The sequence below is a fragment of the Heterocephalus glaber genome, unplaced genomic scaffold (assembly GCF_053883595.1).
Source record: "Heterocephalus glaber isolate CG9 unplaced genomic scaffold, H.glaber_assembly_v1.0 deba00001613, whole genome shotgun sequence".
NCBI classification, from domain to species: domain Eukaryota; kingdom Metazoa; phylum Chordata; class Mammalia; order Rodentia; family Bathyergidae; genus Heterocephalus; species Heterocephalus glaber.
Genome location: NW_028258384.1, coordinates 21,975,626 through 21,996,232, shown reverse-complemented (window position 1 = coordinate 21,996,232; position 20,607 = coordinate 21,975,626). Strand labels below are relative to the sequence as shown.

General features: G+C 34.8%; 1 protein-coding gene across 6 annotated transcripts in view; it reads right to left on the bottom strand.

Annotated features, from left to right (window-relative positions):
* The window catches only part of Diaph2 (diaphanous related formin 2), a 979,330-nt gene that overhangs the window by 240,709 nt on the left and 718,014 nt on the right, over nt 1-20,607 (bottom strand). The gene's annotated exons all lie outside the window — the stretch shown is intronic.

Genomic DNA, 20,607 nt, shown 5'->3' with positions numbered 1-20,607 from the left:
GGGTTTATTTACTATGAACATATTTGGGGCTGGTCCTTGATTTTGATCTAGCTCACCAGTTAAAGGTGACAGATTAATTGCTACCAAAAATTGTCATTTTCTGAGCTGTTTGATGCTATTGTTAATGCTGATTGTGTCAACTGGGCTAAGGTGTCATGATTGATCTAATTAGTTTTCCTCCCTGGTATACTAAAAAGGAGGTTTCCTAACAGTCATGAAAGACTCAAAGCCTAAAGCCCAGCTATACCTGGAAGACACTTCTGAGAAGAAATCTTTCCATAAGGGTTCTAAATACAAGCAATAAAGATACTCACAATAAACAATATTGAAGTACCAGCCCAGGAATTAAACCAAAAAACAGCACCAATAACAAAAATAGAAATGAGAAGACACCTAAACAAGGTACAAACCCACAATTCCAGGTCACCACAGGCAAATTCTGGGGGCAAGAAGTAGAAAGATCTAAAAATCAATGACATGGACACCCTGAACTGATAGCATAGGAAGTAACAAAACAGATGAACAAGGCTCTAGAAAAATTCAAAACAGAAATAATTTCCCAGATAAGTACAGAGATGGTGAGCAGAATGAAAGACATGATTAGAGACTCTAGAAGAGAAACAAATAAAAAAAAATAGATGAGCTCAGGACCATGATAGAAGCCAGGAATGCCAAGCATAGGAAAGAAATGGAATCCAAGAATCCCCAACATATGAAAGACATGGAATCCATGAAAAAGATTCAAACAGATATCCAGGAGATTAAAAACTCTACTGAGGGCCAGGGATTTAGCTCAGTGGTTCTGCCACCTGCCTCGCAAGCACAAGGACCTGAGTTCAATCGCTGGTACAAAAAAAACCAAAACACCTCCATTAAAAGTATTCACAGCAGATTGAGCCAATGTGAAGATGGAATATCAGATATAGAAGAAAGGATTGCGGTTAGTGATTATGAAAAGAGAGATTTCTTAAAAATAGTAAGGGACCATGAGAAATCAATCCAGCACCTGCTAGGTGATGCAAAGAAGAATAACATAAGACTGATAGGCGTCCACAAAAAAGCAGGAGAGAGTACAAATGACATAGAAAAAACAGTTCACAGAAGTAATGGCAGAAAACTTCTCAAACAGAGGAAAAGAATTAGATATACAGAAAAGTGAGGCATATAGGACTCCAACTAGCCATGATCAATCAGTGTGGAGATACCTCAAAGAACTTGGGCTAGAGGTCCCATTTGACCCAGCTATTCCCCTGCTGGGTATCTTCCCAAAAGAATTAAAAGAATCATACCACAGTGATATAGGTGCACCCATATTTATAGTGGCAGTTTGTAATAACTAAAACTTGGAAACAGCCCAATTGCCCATCAACTGGAGACTGTATAAAGAAGATGTGGATTTTTTTATAAAATAGAGTACTGCTCAGCCATAAAGAATGAGAAACTAGAGTCATGTATAGTTAAATGGACGCATATTGAGGCCATACTCTTAATTGAAATAAATACGACAGATGTGTAAATAATGAATAATTTCTCTGGTGTGAGACTCTGAAAGTGTAAATAAGACTCAAAATTTATAATAGAGAATGTGAAACAGGAAGAAAAGGTCTAAAGGGGAGGAAGAAGTGGGAGAAGTAGGGGAAAGGAAAAAAATATGAGAAAAGGAAAAAATGGAAACAACATCTTTGTAAATAGGGAGGGGTGGAAGGGTTAAAGGGAGGGCAGAGGAGTGGGGAAAAAAATAAGAACCAAGATGTATTATGTAAAGGTACAAATGCCCAATGATGAATGTCATCATACTGTACACCTAAAATGTACCAATAAAGTTAATGAAAAACAAAACATAACAAAACAAAAATGCTGACAGAGCTGTAGGGAAAACGGAACCCTTCTTCACTGTTGGTGGGGGTGTAGATTGGTGTAACTGTGGAAATCAGTGTGGGGATTTCTCAAAAAACTGAGACTAAAGGTTCCATTGACTCAGCTATTCCTTCTTGTTATCTTCCCAAAAGAATTAAAAGCATCATACCACAGTGATATATGCACACCCATGTATATAGGAGCACAATTTGTAATAGCAAAATCTTGGAAACAGTTCAAATGCCAATCAATGGATATGGAAGATGTGCTATTTTTATACAGTAGACTACTACTCTGCTATAAAGAAGGATAAACGAGGCATTTCTAGGTAAATGGATGCACCTTGAGACCATACTCTTAAGTGAAATGAATTGGATACAAATGTTTAAATATCACATTGTTTCTCTGTTGTGAGGAACCCAAAGTGTAAATGAGGACTAAATGTATAATGGATATAGGGAAATGGGAAGAAAATGTTCAAATGGGAAGGGGAACAAGGGAGAGGGGAGGGAGAAAAGAAGGAAGGGAAAAGAAAAAATGAAAGGAAAAAGTGGGAACAAAGCTTTTGTGAATAAGGAGGGGAAGAGGGGTTGGAGGGGAGGGGAATGGGAAAAAAGAATCAAGATATGTCATGTATAGGTGCAAATTCTTTGTGATGAAATGTTATCATTATGTATATCTAAAATGTATCAATAAAATGAATTAGAAAAAAAGATAAAAAAGTCTGATCGGAGGACCTCTGATATTCATTTGAAATGTAGTTTAGACACATCAGTAAAACTTAACATTTACACTTGTGAATAAAAACACCATCCATTTAAAAAATGGATTATTATCCCTCAGACCTCATTCCCTACCCTGAGTTTTTTTTTATTTAGTAGGTCTATAGTGAAATCAGACTTTGCATTTCTAAAAAATTCCCAGGTTATGCTGCAGCTGCTTATCCAGGGGCTATACTTTGAGAACCTGTGCCCTAGACAAGAATCTGAAGTGTTGAAAAACCACAGTATTAGCATTCCTGAATTTCCTAATGCTACATTATCAATATAGAATAGCAATGTTTTTTTCAAATGAACAAAGTCAGTCTGAAGGATGGCAGTGCATTTATTGGTCTGCTAACTGGCAATAGAGGCAGGATGAGAGGGAATGGGGCTGAGTGACCTACCAGGAAGACAAGAGTTTGTGACCTGAAACTGAGTTTGATTAGACTATGCAAAGCCCTAAATCAGAAAACAAAATCAGGTGCCACACAAAGCTGGATAAAACATTTTGGCTTATTGCAAATTAAGGGGTGAGGAAGAATCAGCTAAAGCATAAAGAATATTCTTGGTAAGGTAAAATGAACAAAAGGATGAATGAATGCTTCTATGAGGTTAACAAGAAAAGTAAAGGTCTTATTCATACCTTTTGGGTGGGGTGGGACAAGGTTTAGGTCTGACTTGCCCCAAAAAGGTACTAAAAAGATTTTGTCTAAACAGTTTGCCACAGTCAGCTAAAGGAAATTCTAAGCGATGAATTTCAGACAGAAAGACTAATTCTAGATGGATGGTTTGAAATACAAAAAGGAATGATGAGCGATATGTGGGTAAATATAAACAAACACTAACTGGATTAAAAAAATTATAGTGCCTTGTTCTAAAGTGGTTAATGCAAGATCATGACGTGGATACTGTAAGCCTTTCTATCTAGGTATGTATTTCCATGGAAAATGACTTATAACAGTCAATTGTATTGTTAACATACACAAATAGCTATTTATTTGTGGGAGTTCATGTAATAAGGTATATATTATATGTATTTTTTATGTATATAACATATACCCTAATCTTTGCTATACTAACAGGCATTATTGCTAATGAGTTCAGCCTATAACATCATATGCATATTCATGAGGCAAAGCTGTAGGGATCTCACACATATTTCCATACCTACAAAAGCACACAAAACACCTATGTATATGGAATACCTACACAGTGAAGGATGAAGGCCTAAGTTCAATGAATTTTTTTAATCATAATTCTAAGATAAATACTCCTTTAATATCATTGAAAATAAAAATATACTTCCAGAAGCATCTGTATCCCTACGATCCTAGAAATTGCTAAATTCCACATTTTGGCACTATCAAAATATATATACAGTATAATAGGCATATTATAACACATGGAGACATTATATTTCCAAGAAAATTTTCAATCAACAAAATTTCTTTAGAAGTAGAATCAAAGAGAAAAGAGGACCTCCTACAGTGCCTAATATAATTGTGAAAACACAAAACAGAGGAAAATGTAGGAAAACAGAAAGAAACTGTTTAATTCACTTCAAATACAAACTGAATTGCTGAGGCAGTTCTCACCACCTTATTTATATATCAGACTGCTCACAAATCATGATGTCACCCACCAGGAAGCAATGCATCAGGAGTACGACAGTGCAACAATCCTGAAGGAGGGGAGAGAGGTGCAGCAGCATGATAAAAAGGTACCATCGACTCATAAAATCCAAGTGGTTTTATGGATAAAAAATATAAAAGCATTATATGGAAATCAGAAACTAGTTTCAGAAACTGCATAGAATCCAAAAAAAAAAAAGCTTATAAGAAAAGGATGGTTATATTTGGTGAACTAAAGCTTGGTATTTCTTCTTGAATATGAAATAAGAGATTTAATTTACAGATGGCCAATTTCCACAGAAAGGTTTCCTTTCCTTACCACATTTTTGAGACAAGCAAATAGCTTCTTATTCCTTCTCTCGACAGAACAAAACAAGAAAAAACAAAACCGGTATAGTGTACTGTTTTCCATTTAAATAATGGATTTTTTTCTTTAAGACATCCTACTGTCTGAATGAATTTTTTAGATGGTTTCTTATAATACAGATTTCCAGTTTGACTTTAGTATGTAAACACCAATTAGTTCTGAGTTACTGTGTCTTTAAAGTTCAGGGTACAGAATATTTTTTCCTAAGGTTACAATTATCTGTGATTTTAAAAGGAAAAACCAATATATTTTCTTATAAAAATGTTTACTTGACTCTTCTTGGTCTTAAAATGAGAGATGGGCTGAGGGAAGACAGACTAGAAACTACAGGTCCCATTATTTCCACTCCTTAAAAGGGAAATAACTTCTGAGGGTTTTAATTATTGTCACGGTCACTCAAGTGAAAATGGGTATTTCCAACATGCTTTAGTCATAGTAGTTTACAGGATTGCATAAAAGTAAAAGCCTATACTGTGGGGGATGGAGTGTGGTTACATGTAAAGCTTAATGTAACTATAGTCCATCTCTAAAGCTTGGTCTCTATTTCCTCTCAAAATATGATCAGAGAGCCCTTAGAACAAAACTGTATTGATTCTTTGAGCAAAGAAAAAGAGATGCAAAGAACAGCATAACAAGATCTAACAATATAATGGATTCTGGTTATACTGGGTAGAGCTCTGACTCAGAACCAGTTGCCTCAAACAAGTAAAGCTTTTTTAAAAAACACTGGGGAAGACACAGGGGAGGAAGTTTCATATACCATACCAAAGTTCAGTAGAATAGGGTCAGTTAACCACTCTGTCCAGAGACACACACCTTTCATTTTCAATTGTTTTCAAATAAAAAGAGAGAAATCCCCTTTTCAAGCTGGATTGTTTAAATGCACCTAAAGCTACTCCTGTCTAGCAAAGGCTAGGCAAGCTCTCCCTGCTGATGCATTTCAAAAAAGGTTCAATTGGCAAAAGAAAGCAAGTGCAAAGGGTTTTTGACAAAAGAGGACTAGAGGGAACACATTTTCCTTTCACAGAAATACTGTTTTAGAAAATCAGACAAGGTAGCAACTCAACTAAGAATGTGTAAGATACTGGTGAGATAAACAGAGAATTTGGAAAATTTCAACTTTGAACAGAACTGTATAAAATTATTAAATTAAAAATTGGGAAAGGGACTTATAATACAAATGAGAAATCAGCCAGGTAGGGTGATACATGTCTGTAATCCCAGGACTGTAGCAAGTTGAGGCAGGAAGATCATGAGTTTGAGCCCCGCCCGGTCAACTCAGCAAGATTGTCTCAAAATTTAAAAAAATCAATAAATAAAGGGCTAAGGATGTAGCTCAGTGAGAAGGCCTTGGTTCAATTCTTAGTCGCCCACCCCACCCCAAAGGGCTAAGCAGTTGAACAAAACAATGTATTCTGACTTTCAGATTACAGTACAGTGTAACTCAGCACAGCATACTCTGGGAATAGAATTGTTTTAGACCACAGAACTACACAAGACTGAAAAGAACCTCCTGGACTCAGTCTGAACCTCAACAGGGCTATGTGTAAGTACCACCCTGTTTAGTGATGGTTCAAATAATTACAAGGCAACCTTTTTCAGGGCTCAGCAAATAGAAAAGGCTAAATAAAATTCAGGAGCTATAAAATATCTACTCTCACGAAGAGAGGATTTTTAAAAAATGCACATTTTAAGTACATTCCAGTACTGGTTCAAACAAATAAAAGTATTAAGCCATCCATAGTTAACTGCACATTTAAAAGGATAATTATTTTTTGATTCTAAAATGAACCATATTATCATGTTCCCAGCTATTATAAAACAGCATGTAAAGCCTACAGTTGATTTAGATGACAGATATTCTAAGTTTAGGTTATAATATTTTTCTAATATTATATAACAAAGGTATAACTGATTTCTTAAACTAAGACATGTTTTCTTTCCCACTAACTAGTCAAGATACTTCATAGGTTGTCCAGGGCCAGGGATTTAGCTCAGTGGTTCTGACGTCTGTCTCACAAGTGCAAGGTCCGGAGTTTGGTCCCTGGTACGAAAAAAACCCCCAAAACCAACCAAACAAACAAACAAAAAAACTTTATAGGTTGTCCATACATGACAGCTATAACTGAGGAATAACTATTTAAAAAGAATAAATACAGGGCTGGTGATTTAGCTCAGTGGTTCCGGCGCCTGCCTCGCAAGCGCAAGGTCCCGAGTTCGATCCCTAGTACCAAAAAAAAAAAAAAAAAAAGAATAAATACAAAAGTTTTCAAGGTAAATAAATATATATAATGTGAAAAGTATACAATCTCTATCTTATGTGCTGTACAAATTCCTAGTGTGAATGGACACATACATGTACACACATGGGATCACATGCAGCCAAAAGCCATTATTTCTTATAAAAGAGACACACAGAGAGAAAAGCTGATAGTTAATAATTTTGTAAGTAAGTTAATGGTGCTGAGTTATCAGACAACAATACTATGATTATGGTGTGTCGCCCCTGCTCACTACACTGTGAGCACTTAATAAATACTTGTAGATTAAATTAAAAGTCATTGGCAGTTTTTCATTCATATTAATCCTTTTGTGCATTTAGTGCAACAATAGATTTGTTCTGATTCTGAAGTAGCCCAGGGGCTATGGGATTCAATGTAAGTGGAACAAATATAACTTTTTAAAAAAGTTATTAGAGATTCAGTTTGTTGGTTTTATGAATCTGTTAGGCATAATTACTGACATGAATCTAAATGCATTTGACTGAGAAGAGAGCCAAGTTAATTACTATGTTAGTATATAACAGCTGTTATTTATTTGACATTCTTCTGTAATTAAGAATTAAAATATTAAAATATAGAACCAAGGAATGTTTCTAATAAATGATCAGGCCACCTACAATGTGTTTTGGTCATTTCTTAAGTAGTCAATCTTACTGTTCTCACCCTCTTGCTCCAATATTTGCATGGATTTCTGCCTAGCACAGTTGCATAAGGCATGCATAGCTACAAGCACATACTACAAAGGAAAGCCAAATTTGTAAGTACCAGCATTAGTCATCTTCTACATATGACTGATGAAATCTTGCTAAATTCCCAGTGCACTAAAGACAGTCTTAGAGATTTGCAAATCTGAGTTTTTGCATTTAGAATGTTAGAACTCTTAATGAGACTTAAGTAAATTATCTATTTTATTTCACATATTTATTTTTGTCTTCCCATTTAAAAGAATATTTTTAGTTGATGTAAAGATTTGTTTTACTGCTAAGACAGATAGAATGATAGTTTAGAACTTATTTCCAGTGGACTGATGCCAGAAATGTAATTATTTTAGTATGAGGTCAGAAAAAAATTACTAGTGATAAGTCGCTAAAATAGGATATAGGAAGAAACAACTAGAAGCTTAAATTAATCCAAAATGTATCTGGAAATAGTACAGATTAAGTATACTCTCAGATACCAATGTACACTGATCACTGATGCTCTGAATAATGGCCCAAGGGTTATTACAAAGTCCTAATATCTATCAGTAAATACATATTGTGTGCTGGCTCTATGTTCAAAATTATATTTAAGTACCATATGAAGCACACTTTCACCTATGTAAAATGTAAAGCCAGAAATATTGTAGGGAGCTGGCCTGTACTATACATCAAGACCCTGTCCCAAAAAAATTAAAAATAAAAAAACTGTAAGGGAAGGGGTTTGAGGGTATAAGGAGGGTTGTACACTAATAGAATTTAAACAGATTACAAATGATAAAGACTGATGCACAAATGGCCTTTTATATAATTATGAAATCAAATTAATCAAAACAATTCTTCCCCTAGGCTAGTTAAGATTTTATTGTAATGATTACTGCCATCAACAGTTTCCCTGGACATATTTACTTAAATAACTATTATCACTAAATGATATCAACATTAATACTTATTAAATGTTAACCACAAGCTAGGCAAGTGCCAAGAGGTTTACATGTATCCTCTCAATGAGCTCTTACAAAAGTCCTATGAGGTAGGTGCCATTTCTTTCCCTGTCTTGCGGATGAGGAAGGTGAGGATCAGAGAGGTTAGGTGAATTGCCCAAGAATACACTGTGTCAGGGGCAGAGTCAGGATTTGAATTCAGGTTTGTCTGGCTCCAAGAAAAAGTGGTTTGAATTCATTTCAATTGTAGGCTAAACCAATGATGAAAAAGATATGAGATGACATGGCATTGGAGCTCAGCAGATTCATGCAGCAGATTTGACTTAATGACTGCTACACTCCTCCTTGTACCTCACCACATTAAGGCAGTGCATGATCTTAGAAATTCAACAAATGTTTACTGAATGGATGACAACAATATGGCATGATGTTGCCTTAACATGGACCTAAAGATATTTCATTAAAATAATACAGGCTCCAGTTTGTGCTAAACACCTTAGTGTGCTAAAAGCTTGAATCTGTGCAAATCTTTACTGGACTGAAAAATATTATTGAAAAAACAAATCCCAAATCTGCAAAGAAAATAAACCTATAAAACAAAGAGAAGAAGCTCTGATTTTTAACGTACACAGATTTCTTGAAGTGTTTGCTAATATAAGGAGTAAGGTAAATTAAATAAACCAAGTATCAGTCAAATATTCTTTTTCTCTTCATAGATAAGGCCTTACTAAAGTTAATGACTTTCTTCTAGGCCCCCCAAGCATAAAAAACTTGTTTAGCTTTGTATTTGTATCGAAGAACTCTTCATTAACATTTATAAAATATGTTAGAATGCTGGTATATATTATCAGAAGTGATTAAATACTACTTGGATTAATTATTCAATTTATAGGTTTGTGAATCTATAATTTTGGTCACAATAATTTTATTTCTGTATATGGTATTAAGAAGCAGTTTTTATGTATTAAAATCAAAACAATGTAACATGAAATGAATTTATTCTCTTACAAGATGCAATTATTTCAAATCTTGGAAAATAGAGAAAAACAAAATTGCTATCAACCACTGCTGATAGAATTTAAATGTTCAAGTTTATGCCTCAAAATTTGCTAATCTACTCCCCAAACAATGACTGAGGAACCTCATTTATCATCAGACTAGAAGGAACTAGGCAACTGTGATTTGCATATAATCTTACATAAAGAGGAGCAAAACTGCTCCTGATTAAATAATATTTGCAAAGAATCACATTTGCAGTTTGCAATTTCAAAACATCTATTTTTATGTATTTTTCCTATTGGTTTCTCCAAGTCCTTGTAGTTCATTTGGTGACTTCCATAAGCAGGGAAAGAGATTTATTTACAAATGTTTGGTAAACTTTCTTTCTACCTACAGAATTAATTAATCTTTTTTTAGTGGCCCCTATGTTAATTATCATCTATACCAATATAAAAAAGTTTGGAAAATGAAGATTATACCAAGTAGTTTGTATAGTTTATATATTGTGTGTACACATTTCAGAGTACATTTATTGATTTAGCATAATTTTTGCTGCATTTAAATTTAAATTAGCTTTCTCCATTACACATTTAAATAAATGGTGTATTACTGTGCATGTTCTAATTATAATTATTTGGGAACTGGTACAATAAATGTTGGTTGGATGAATGAAATAAACTAGTATGCCAAAAAACATAAATACATAATTATCTATCGGTAAAACTGTTCTTTAAAAAAAATACAAATATAGGGCTGGAGATTTAGCTCAATGGTGCCGCTGCCTACCTTGGAAGTGCAAGGTCCCGAGCTTAATCCTCAGTACCAAAAGAAAAAAAAATTTTGCCCTTCAGTGAATCTCTTGCCTGCAACTTCCACTACGTTTTATTTTTTCGTTGTTTTATAAAATTTCTCTTCCTTTTACAACCTTCTTAAACTGCCACAGGTTTAAACTCCTTTGAAGAGAAAGTCAGGTATGAGCTAACTCCTTTTTCTTCACCTTTCACTGTTCTTTTCCAGCTATATCTTCCTTAGAGTCACCTCTTCTTTCTTGTGCTTCTGGCTTACTACCTCAGTAATTCTGGAGCTGATTCCTGCAAAAACCTTAGCTCTCTTCTCTCATCATGCTGGAACTTCCTCGTCTCAATTGGAAGGCTCTTCACAGTCTGGCTCTATCCTACCTTTGTAATAGTTTTCCAAATCAAATTCTCCTCTAATAATAACAACAATAGAAAATATTCACTAAACATTTAACTTTCACAAACTGGCAGTAGGCCAAAAGACATCAATATACAATTGCTAAAGAGACTGGAATATAAAGAGACTAGAATATAAATACAATATAAATAATATCAGTCTCTGGGGTTTACATAGTTACCTCATATAGCCCTCACAGTAACAAAGCGGGTATTAATATCATTCCATTTTATAGATGAGAAAATTCAGGTATAGAAATATGCAATACCTTGTCAGAGATTTTATGGCTAGTAAACTGTGAAGCTAGGTCTTAAATTTAAGACTCATCACTTTGTTTGAACTTATTTACCCCAGGCCATTAAACCTAGCCTACCTAAGCCCTGCCATCTTGCAGCTGATGTGCACAACTGTTGACTCTCTTCCTTTTTACATGAACAGTTTTGTCTTTATTCAACCAAATATTCCCTCCCCATCTTTTAGTTCAAGTATGACTGATATGTCCAGAGACTATATCTAGCCTTCTCTAGGAATCATTATGTCATTTCACCAGACTGAGTTTCCCTTTAAATAGTTCTAAAGAGCAAACAATCTCTATTTTATTATCAGTATACATTTTATTCTTTGCCGATTCAGCTTTACTTAATCTCTGTGACAAAACTGAAAACTATTTCTTGAGCCTTTTTCTAAATTCTGCAATCAGAATAAAATGACTAACCAGCACTAGAAGCTTATACTCCAGGCCCTGTGCTATGCACTGTACTTAACTATCTTACTTAATATTTACTAAAACTATAGTAGGTAAATGTCATCAACCTATAATACAGACAAGGAAACTGAGGCATCAAGAGATAAAGGAAGAAAATCAGGTCATGAAGCTAGGTGGCATAGCTAATATTGATTTTCATTTTTTAACATAATTTTTAAATCATGTTCACACAATGACTGTATTTTAACATATAATCATCCTATTTTCTATTGTATAATTAAGAAACTACTTTTTCTTTTCATGGCTTTTGCCTTCTGATCTCCAGTTCTTTCAAAATAGAGCTTTGGTACATGGGGGTTTTTAAGATTTAACTTATAAGACATAATTCTCTAGCTGCTTGGTTTACTTTAAATTTTTACTTAATTCTGAGCTCACTTGATCACATCTACATTAGAGAAATAATCTCTTCTGTTCGCTTCCTCCTATTATTCTTCTGAATAATTAAATTATAAAGTTCTCTTTGATAAATGTGTGTAATTTTGAATGTCAGATGAATACATCTTACTATTGTTACCAAGTAGTTATATGAGATCACAGAAAGTTTTAAAAACTGAGGAAAGGGTTTGTCATTTTGTTATGATGACATGAAATAGAAACTATAGAAATGACACCTGAATTTTTCTTGTGGTTAACACATTTTTAAAAGTTTTAGTTATAATTTTAATTATATATATTTACAGGGTACAGTGTGATAACCCAATAATTTATACTGTATGTAATGATCAAATAAAGATAATTGGAATTTATATATCATTAAACAATTTAAAATTATTGATCAATACATAATTATATATATTTATGGGGTGCAGTTTGATATTACTACATATGTATATAATGTAAGAGTATGTAATTTCTAATGTGACTTACTTTGCCTAAGGAGCTCTTCATTTAATAATTTTGTTATCTGTAAAATTCTTTGGTTCCATTACTATTTCCCTAGCCACATACGCATGAAATATCCCTACACTCTATATAACATATCCCACATGGCAATCAAAAATTCTGCATTATCTCCCTTTTATCAAAAAGAAAGATCGTAACATTTTAACTGAACATATTTAAAGTCCTATAAGTTGTTTTCTGACCACATCTCATTCACATCTTAAATAGGCTCTCAAACCTTATGGACTCACACATTATATATCCACTGTGGTTCCTCCAGCTCTTAAAATGCCTGTAATTTTAATTTTCACCTAATCAACAACATCTTCCATAAGACATGGAGAAACTCACTAACAATGAATTTCATCTTGACATCCAACTCTCTTTTTCTTTATTCTGTATTTTTTGGCATTCTTCCATCTTCTTTATAAAGACTAGACATTTCCAATTTTAGAGAGATTTTGTTTTGGAATATACTTATAATTACTAATACACACATTCAAAGTATAAAGCAATTATTACAATAAATAATAATATATATTTGGAAGATATAGGCCACAAATCAAGAAGCTAACATTGATATTTACTAATGTATTGATCTGTAAATAGAGCCATGATAAAAGTGCATAAAAGATAGATCTTATTAAAAATACATCTTTTATGTTCAAATCACTTAGCTGAACAAATACACAAAAACATATTTGGATACTTATGATGTGTTTTTAATGACAAATCTTAACAAATGAAAATACAATATTATAGATAACTAAAATATGTCCTTTTCTTCTTTTCTTTCCTATTATAGTTGCATTTTAGGGAAATGGAGAAAGGCTGATAAATATTTGGGTCGGAGTAGGAATTGGTGTAGTGTGGGAGAAAGGTTATGTTCTTGGCACAAAAATGTAAAGATTCAATCTCTAACTGCTTGCTCTTTTTACTGTTTATACGAGGGGTACTCAAACTGTAAACTGGGGACTCCTGTGGGACCCCGAGATCATTATAGATGATGAGCAAAATCAAAACTATTTTTATACTTTTTGTTTACTATTGCTGCTTTATTCATGCCGTTGTTTTTACTCTGCAATGCTTGTTTGCCTTCCATGCCTCAGAGCCAGCTACCTATGGACTGAAACCTCCACAAACTGAGGAGGTGAGCTTTTTGGGCTGCCCTACCACCACCCCGAGTGCTGAGGAACAGAGCATCCCCAGCACTGAGGAGCTGAGCGTTTTTGGCTGCTGTACCACTGCCCCCAGCACTGAACGGCCCCAGCACCTAGGAGCTGAGCCTTTTGGGCCACCATACCACCACCTGAGGGCTGAGGAGCACAGCCGCCCCCCAGGGCCATGCGGGCACCAGCAACACACACACACACCCCTACTGAAATGAGAAGACACGTAAACAAGTCTCAAAACCAGTCATCCAGAACACCTAAAGCAACCCCAAAGGGAAATGAGATGAAACAATCTGATACTCAACCACCTGGATTACCTGAACTGGCAACAAAAGAGAATCTGGAAAAAATGAAATTAGAAATAAATTCTGAGATAACAGCATAGATGGTACCCATAGTGCAAGATATGATTAATAAATCTAGAGAGGATACAGATAAAAAAAATAGAGGAGCTGAGGAACATAATGGAATCCCAACATAGGGAACAAATGGAACCCATAAAACAGATGCAAACAGATTTCCAGGAGATTAAAAACTCCATTGAAAGTTTACTCAGCAGAATGTGCCAATGTGAGGACAAATTTCAAATATAGAAGATAAGATTGCAATTACTGACCAGGAAAAGAAAAATTTCTTTAAAATAGTAAGGGACCACAAGAAATCAATCCAGCAGCTGCTAGATGATGTAAAGAAGAAAAACATAAGCCTGATCACAGTCAATGAAGAAACAGGAGAGTCTGCAGATGACAGAAAAAAATCTGTTCACAGAAGTGATGGTGGAAAACCTCCCAAGCAGGGTAAAAGAACTTGACATACAGATAAGTGAAGCATATAGGACTCCAACTAGAGTCGAACAAAAAAAACCTACACATAGGCATATAATAATTAAGATTCCAGAAACCCAACAGAAGAAGAAAATTCTATAAGCAGTTAAAGAAAAGAAACAAATCACATACAAAGGAAAGCATATTAGAATCACAGCACACTTTTCAAGGCAAACACTCAAGGCAAGAAGAGCTTGGAATGACATATATCAAGCCCTAAAGGAAAACAGCCTCCAACCCAGATTGATGTACCCTGCAAAACTATCTTTCAAAATTGACGGAGAACTGAGATACTTTCATGACAAAAAGCACCTTAGCAACTTCATGAATACCAAACCAGCACTCCAAACAATTTTAGACAATATCCTAGGAAAAGACAATGAGGATCACAATGCCAAGAAGCACAGCAAAATGAATCCATCAGGCAAGACAAGATATTAAAGGCAAAGGGGGAGAATCCAACAAAAAGAAAGTCATGACAAGGATAAGTCAATATGTATCAGTTATAACCATCAACGTTAATGGTCTCAATTCATCAATCAGAAGAAATAGACTGGCAGAATGGGTCAAGAACCAAGATCCAACAATAATGTTGCAAACAAGAAACACACTTAATTCAAACTGAAACTCACAGACTGAAAGTTAAAGGGTGGAAAACAATATTCCATGTGACATAAACTAGAAAAAAGGCAGGAGTAGCTATCCCCTTTGCAGATCAAGTGGATTTCAAACCTTCACTGATTAAGAGAGACAAAGGACACTACATCCTTGTAAAGGGAACAATCCGAGAGGAAGAGATGACAATCATAAATATCTATGTACCAAACTCTAGTGCGCCCAACTATATCAAACAAATACTAACGGACATGAAAAATCAAATAAGCACTAATACAATAATAGTGAGGGAACTCAATAACCAATTGTCATAAATAAATATATCAACTAGACAGAAAATAAATAGCGAAATACTAGAACTCAATCGAACTCTTGAAAAAAATGAACTTAACAGATGTTTACAGAGTCTTCCACCCCACAAAATCAGAATACACATTCTTCTCAGCTGCACATGGGTTGTTCTACAAAAAAGACCACATAATCGCTCACAGAACATGTTTAAGTAGGTGCAAAGGAATTGAAGGTATCCCCTCTATATTATCAGACCATAGTGGGATGAAATTGGAGAACAATAGCAAAAACAACAGCAAGAATTTCATAAACACATGGAAATTGAACAACACACCTCTGAATAACCAATGGGTCACAGAGGAAATTAAAGAAGAAATCAGATAGTTCCTACAATTCAATGACAATGACAATACAACATATCGGAATCTATGGGACACAATGAAAGCACTCTTACGAGGGAAATTCATAGAAGTGAATAGTCATATTAGGAAAACAGTGAGCCCAATTAAGCAACCTGATGTTGAACCTTAAGCAGCTAGAAAAAGAAGAGCAAGACAAACCCAAATTTTATACAAGGGAGAAAAATTATAAAGATCAGAGCAAAAATCAATGCCCTTCAGACTAAGAGAACGATACAAAAAAATCAATGGAGCAAAGAGTGGGTTCTCTGAAAGAATAAACAAAATTGATAAACCCTTAGACAACCTTATCAGAAAAAGGAAAGAAAAGGCCCAAATCCAGGCAATTAGGAATGAAAAGGATGAGGTTACAATGGACCCAGCAGAAATCCAGAGGATCATCAGTACCTACTTCCAGAACCTTTACGCCAATAAAATGGAAAACACAGAAGAAATGGATAGATTCCTAGATATGAATGAATTTAAAAAGTTGAACAAAGAAGACCTAAAAATTCCACACAACCCAATATCAATCAATGAAATTGAAAACGTAATTGAAAACTTACCAACTAAGAAAAGCCCGGGTCCTGATGGTTTCACTGCTGAATTCTATAAGACATTTAAAGAGGAACTACTGCCACTACTGTTTAAACACTTCTATGAAATTGAAAGGGAAGCAATGCTCCCAAATTCATTCCTGGAAGCAAGCATCACCTTGATCCCCAAAGCAGAGAAAGACCCAACCAAAAAGGAGAACTATAGGCCAATCTCACTAATGAACATAGATGCAAAAGTCCTTAATAAGATACTGGCAAATAGAATGCAGAAGATCATCAAGAAGATCATAGACCCTGACCAAGTTAGATGCATCACAGGGATGCTAGGATGGTTCAACATACACAAAGCAATAAATGTAATATACTATATTAATAGAGCTAAGGACAAAAACCATATGATCATCTCAATAGATGCAGAAAAAGCATTTGACAAAATCCAACATGCATTTATGATAAAAACCCTACTAAAAATTGGAATAGACGATCTCTACCTCAATCTGATAAAAGCTATCTATGAAAAACTGGCACTCATATCATACTAAATGGTCAAAAACTGAAATCCTTCACACTAAAATCAGGAACAAAACAAGGATGTCCACTACCCCCATTCCTGCTCAGTACAGTTTCGGAAGCCACAACAATTAGACAAGAGAAAGAAATAAAAGGAATAAAGATAGGAAATGAAGAAGTCAAATTGTCATTATTTGCAGATGATATGATACTCTGTATAGAAGACCCCAAGAACTCCACCAAAAGTCTTCTAGACTTAAAAACCAAATTCAGTAGAGTAGCTGGATACAAGGTCAACACACAAAAATCAATAGCTTTCCTCTACACCAATGACAGACTCACTGAGAGAAATAGGGCAAACAATTCCTTTCACAATAGCATCTAAAAAACTGAAATACCTAGGAATCAACCTAACAAAAGAAATCAAAGACCTCTTCTCTGAAAAGAGAGATTGAAGATGATATCAGACAATGGAAAGACATCCCTTGCTCCTAGGTCGGAAGAATCAACATAGTGAAAATGGTCATACTTCCAAAACTGCTATATAGATTTAATGTAACCCCAATTGAAATCCCAGCAGCATACTTCACAGACCTGGAGAAAACAATCAAAAAATTCATTTGGAACAAGAAGAGACCTAGAATACCAAAAGCAATACTAGGCAACAGAGGCATAGCAAGGGGTATCACAATCCCCAACTTGAAACTACTCTACAAAGCTACTATGATAAAAACAGCACGGTACGGGGCAAAGAAACAGACCCGAGGACCAGTGAAACAGATTAGAAGATGCAGAAACAACTCCAGACACACTCAGCCACCTCGTATTTGACAAAGGAGCCAAACACCCTCACTGGAGGAAAGATAGCGTCTTTAACAAATGGTGCTGGAAAAATTGGGTTTCAACTTGCCAAACATTAAGACTAGACCTATATCTCTCACCATGCACTAAACTAAAATCAAAATGGATGAAAGATCTAAACATTAAAACAGAAACACTAAACCGGCTGGAAGAGAGATTAGGTAGAACACTCTTGAAGCCATTGGCAGAGGAAAAGATTTCATGAAGAAAACTTCAGTTGCCTGTGAACTAGCACAAACAATCAACAAGTGGGTTTTCTTCTTACTAAAAGGATTCTGCACAGCAAGAGAAACCACCAGCAGTGTGAAGAGACAATGCATAATGTGGCAAAAATTTTTCACCAGCTGTCTCTCAGATAGAGGTCTACGATCTAGAACAACTTAAAAAAAATCAGAGCTCCCAAATTTAAAGAGCCAATTCAAAAATGGTCACCTGAAATGAACAGACATTTCTCAGACAAACAAGCAGAAATAGCATATAAACATATGAAAAAATGTTCAACATCACTGGTTATTTGAGAGATGCAAATGAAAACAATGCTGAGATTTCATCTCACCCCAGAAAGAATGGCTGCCATCATGAAATCAACAATAACAAATGCTGAAGTGGTTGTGGGGAAAGAGGAACACTTCTCCATTGCTGGTGGGAGTGTAGACTGTTACAACCACCGCAGAAATCAGTTTGGAGATTCCTCAAAGAAAATCACTGTGGAGATACCTCAAAGAACTAGGACTGGAAGCCCCATTTGACTCAGCTATTCCCCTGGTGGGTATCTTCCCCAAAGAATTAAAAGAATCATACCACAGTGATATATGTGCACCCATGTTCATAGCAGCACAATTTATGATAGCTGAAACTTGGAAACAGCCCAAATGCCCATCAACTGGAGACTCAATAAAGAAAATGTGTTTTTTTTTAATAAAATGGAGTACTACTCAGCCATAAAAAATGAGAAACTAGAGACATTTATAGCTACATGGATGCACATTGAGGCGATACTCTTAAGTGAAATAAATAGGACACACATGTGTAAATACCAAATAGTTTCTCTAGTGTGAGAAACTGAAAGTGTAAATAAGGACTAAAAGGTACAATAGGTAATGTGAAATAGGAAGAAAAGGCACAAAGGGGAAGGGGAAGTGGAAGGGGTAGGGAAAGGAAAGAAGGGAATGGAATTAATATGAGAAAATGAAAAAATGGAAACAAAGTCTTTGTAAATAGGGAGGAATGGAGGCATTGAAGTGAGGGCAGGGGAATGGGGAAAAAATAAGAACCAAGAGAGATTATGTAAAGGTGCAAATTTCCAATGATTAATATCATTATATTGTATACCTAAAATGTACCAATAAATTTAATCAAAAAACTATTTTTATAATTTTTTTTTGCTCTTTCACTCTCAACCTTTATGAGTATACTGTGGAGTTTTCCAGAATGTAATATGTATGAGATTATATTAAATTAAATGAAGAAACAGGTATGAGAATTAAACTGTTTAAAACATGTACTATCTCGGTGGGCCTTTCCCATTCTAATCCATTTTTTCTGCTGGTGTGAAAATGATGTTTCTGAGAAACCTGAGTACAGTAATTTCTAGTTTATAAACATTCAAAAGTGGAGAATTAAACCATAGCAAATTTTTGATTTGTGGGTTGTCTTCTAGTTGTTTTTTTGAGACTGGGTCACACCATGTATTCCAGGCTGGCCTGGAACTCACAGTGATCCTCCTACCTCAGTCTCCCAACTGCTGGGATTATAGATGTACAGCATTATAAATTTCTGAAAACTTTTATATATATTGAAAATATGAAGTACAAACTTAATGGTATAGATATTAGTTCAGAGTATTAGCCATTAAGAGTCATTATTACAGAATACTTGATAGTGATTAATCATAATTAATATAATTTAAAACTCATAATAATTAATAATTAACTCTGGTTACAGACTGCCTAGGTTTGAATCTTGATTCCAATTTTTACTAGATTTATGACCTTGTGGAAGTTACTTAACTTCTCTGTGCATCAGTTTCCTCATTTTTTTTTTTTTTTGGAGATAGGGATCTCACTTTGTAGTTTAGACTGGCCCTGAACTCACTATGTAGCCCAGGCTGGCCTTGAACTCATGGTGATCCTCCTGCCTTAGCCTCCCAAGTGCTGGGATTACAGGAGTTCACCACCACACTGGGCTAGTTTCCTCATTTTTAAATGAGGCAGTAGTACTGCCCTAATAGGGTTTTATCAGGATTAAACAGATTTAGAAATGTAAAAATCCTAAAATAGTTCTTGGTACATAGTAAATGCTATAGAATAGCTGTTATTTCTGTCAGTGGCAAAGATAAGTGTAAAGATTCTACACCAGATTAGTTGGAATTTATTTTAGTGTGAATACTTCCTATTTGTGTGATCTTGGGTAAGTTCCTAATTTCTTTGAGCCTTACTTTCCGATTTGAAAATGAGATATTAATTAATAGTATCTACCTCATAGAGATGTAAAGATTGACTTAAAACGTGTAAAAAAATAGTGCTTGACATATGGTCAATATTTTTTTAATATGATCACCATTATAAAGTGTTTTCAGGGATAAATGGTCCAATATTAATCATACTACCTTGTATCTTATTCAAATTTTGTTTTAAAATTTCCTAACCCTCAAAATTTTCAGAGTGCAAGTATCTGGGAACCAATTACTTTCTTCTTTTGGCCTGTCTTCTTTAAAAACTAAACCGAACCAAAAATTTCTTGTATAATATGCAGTCATTCTTGCTAACCAAGCAAACAACATACTTTATACTAATGTGAATGCACCAGAATTTTTGACTGAAGTTCACAGCTGAACAAGATGCTTGCTATTTCTTCAACCTGTAATAATACTGTCAATATCTATTATAACTTGAAATGTTCAAGCCCCCAAGGAAGACTGTAGTTACTGCACTGTCAACAGATATGTGCCTTACAAAGTGAAATTAAAGTCTATGCCTCATCTCCTCATACCAGGTTT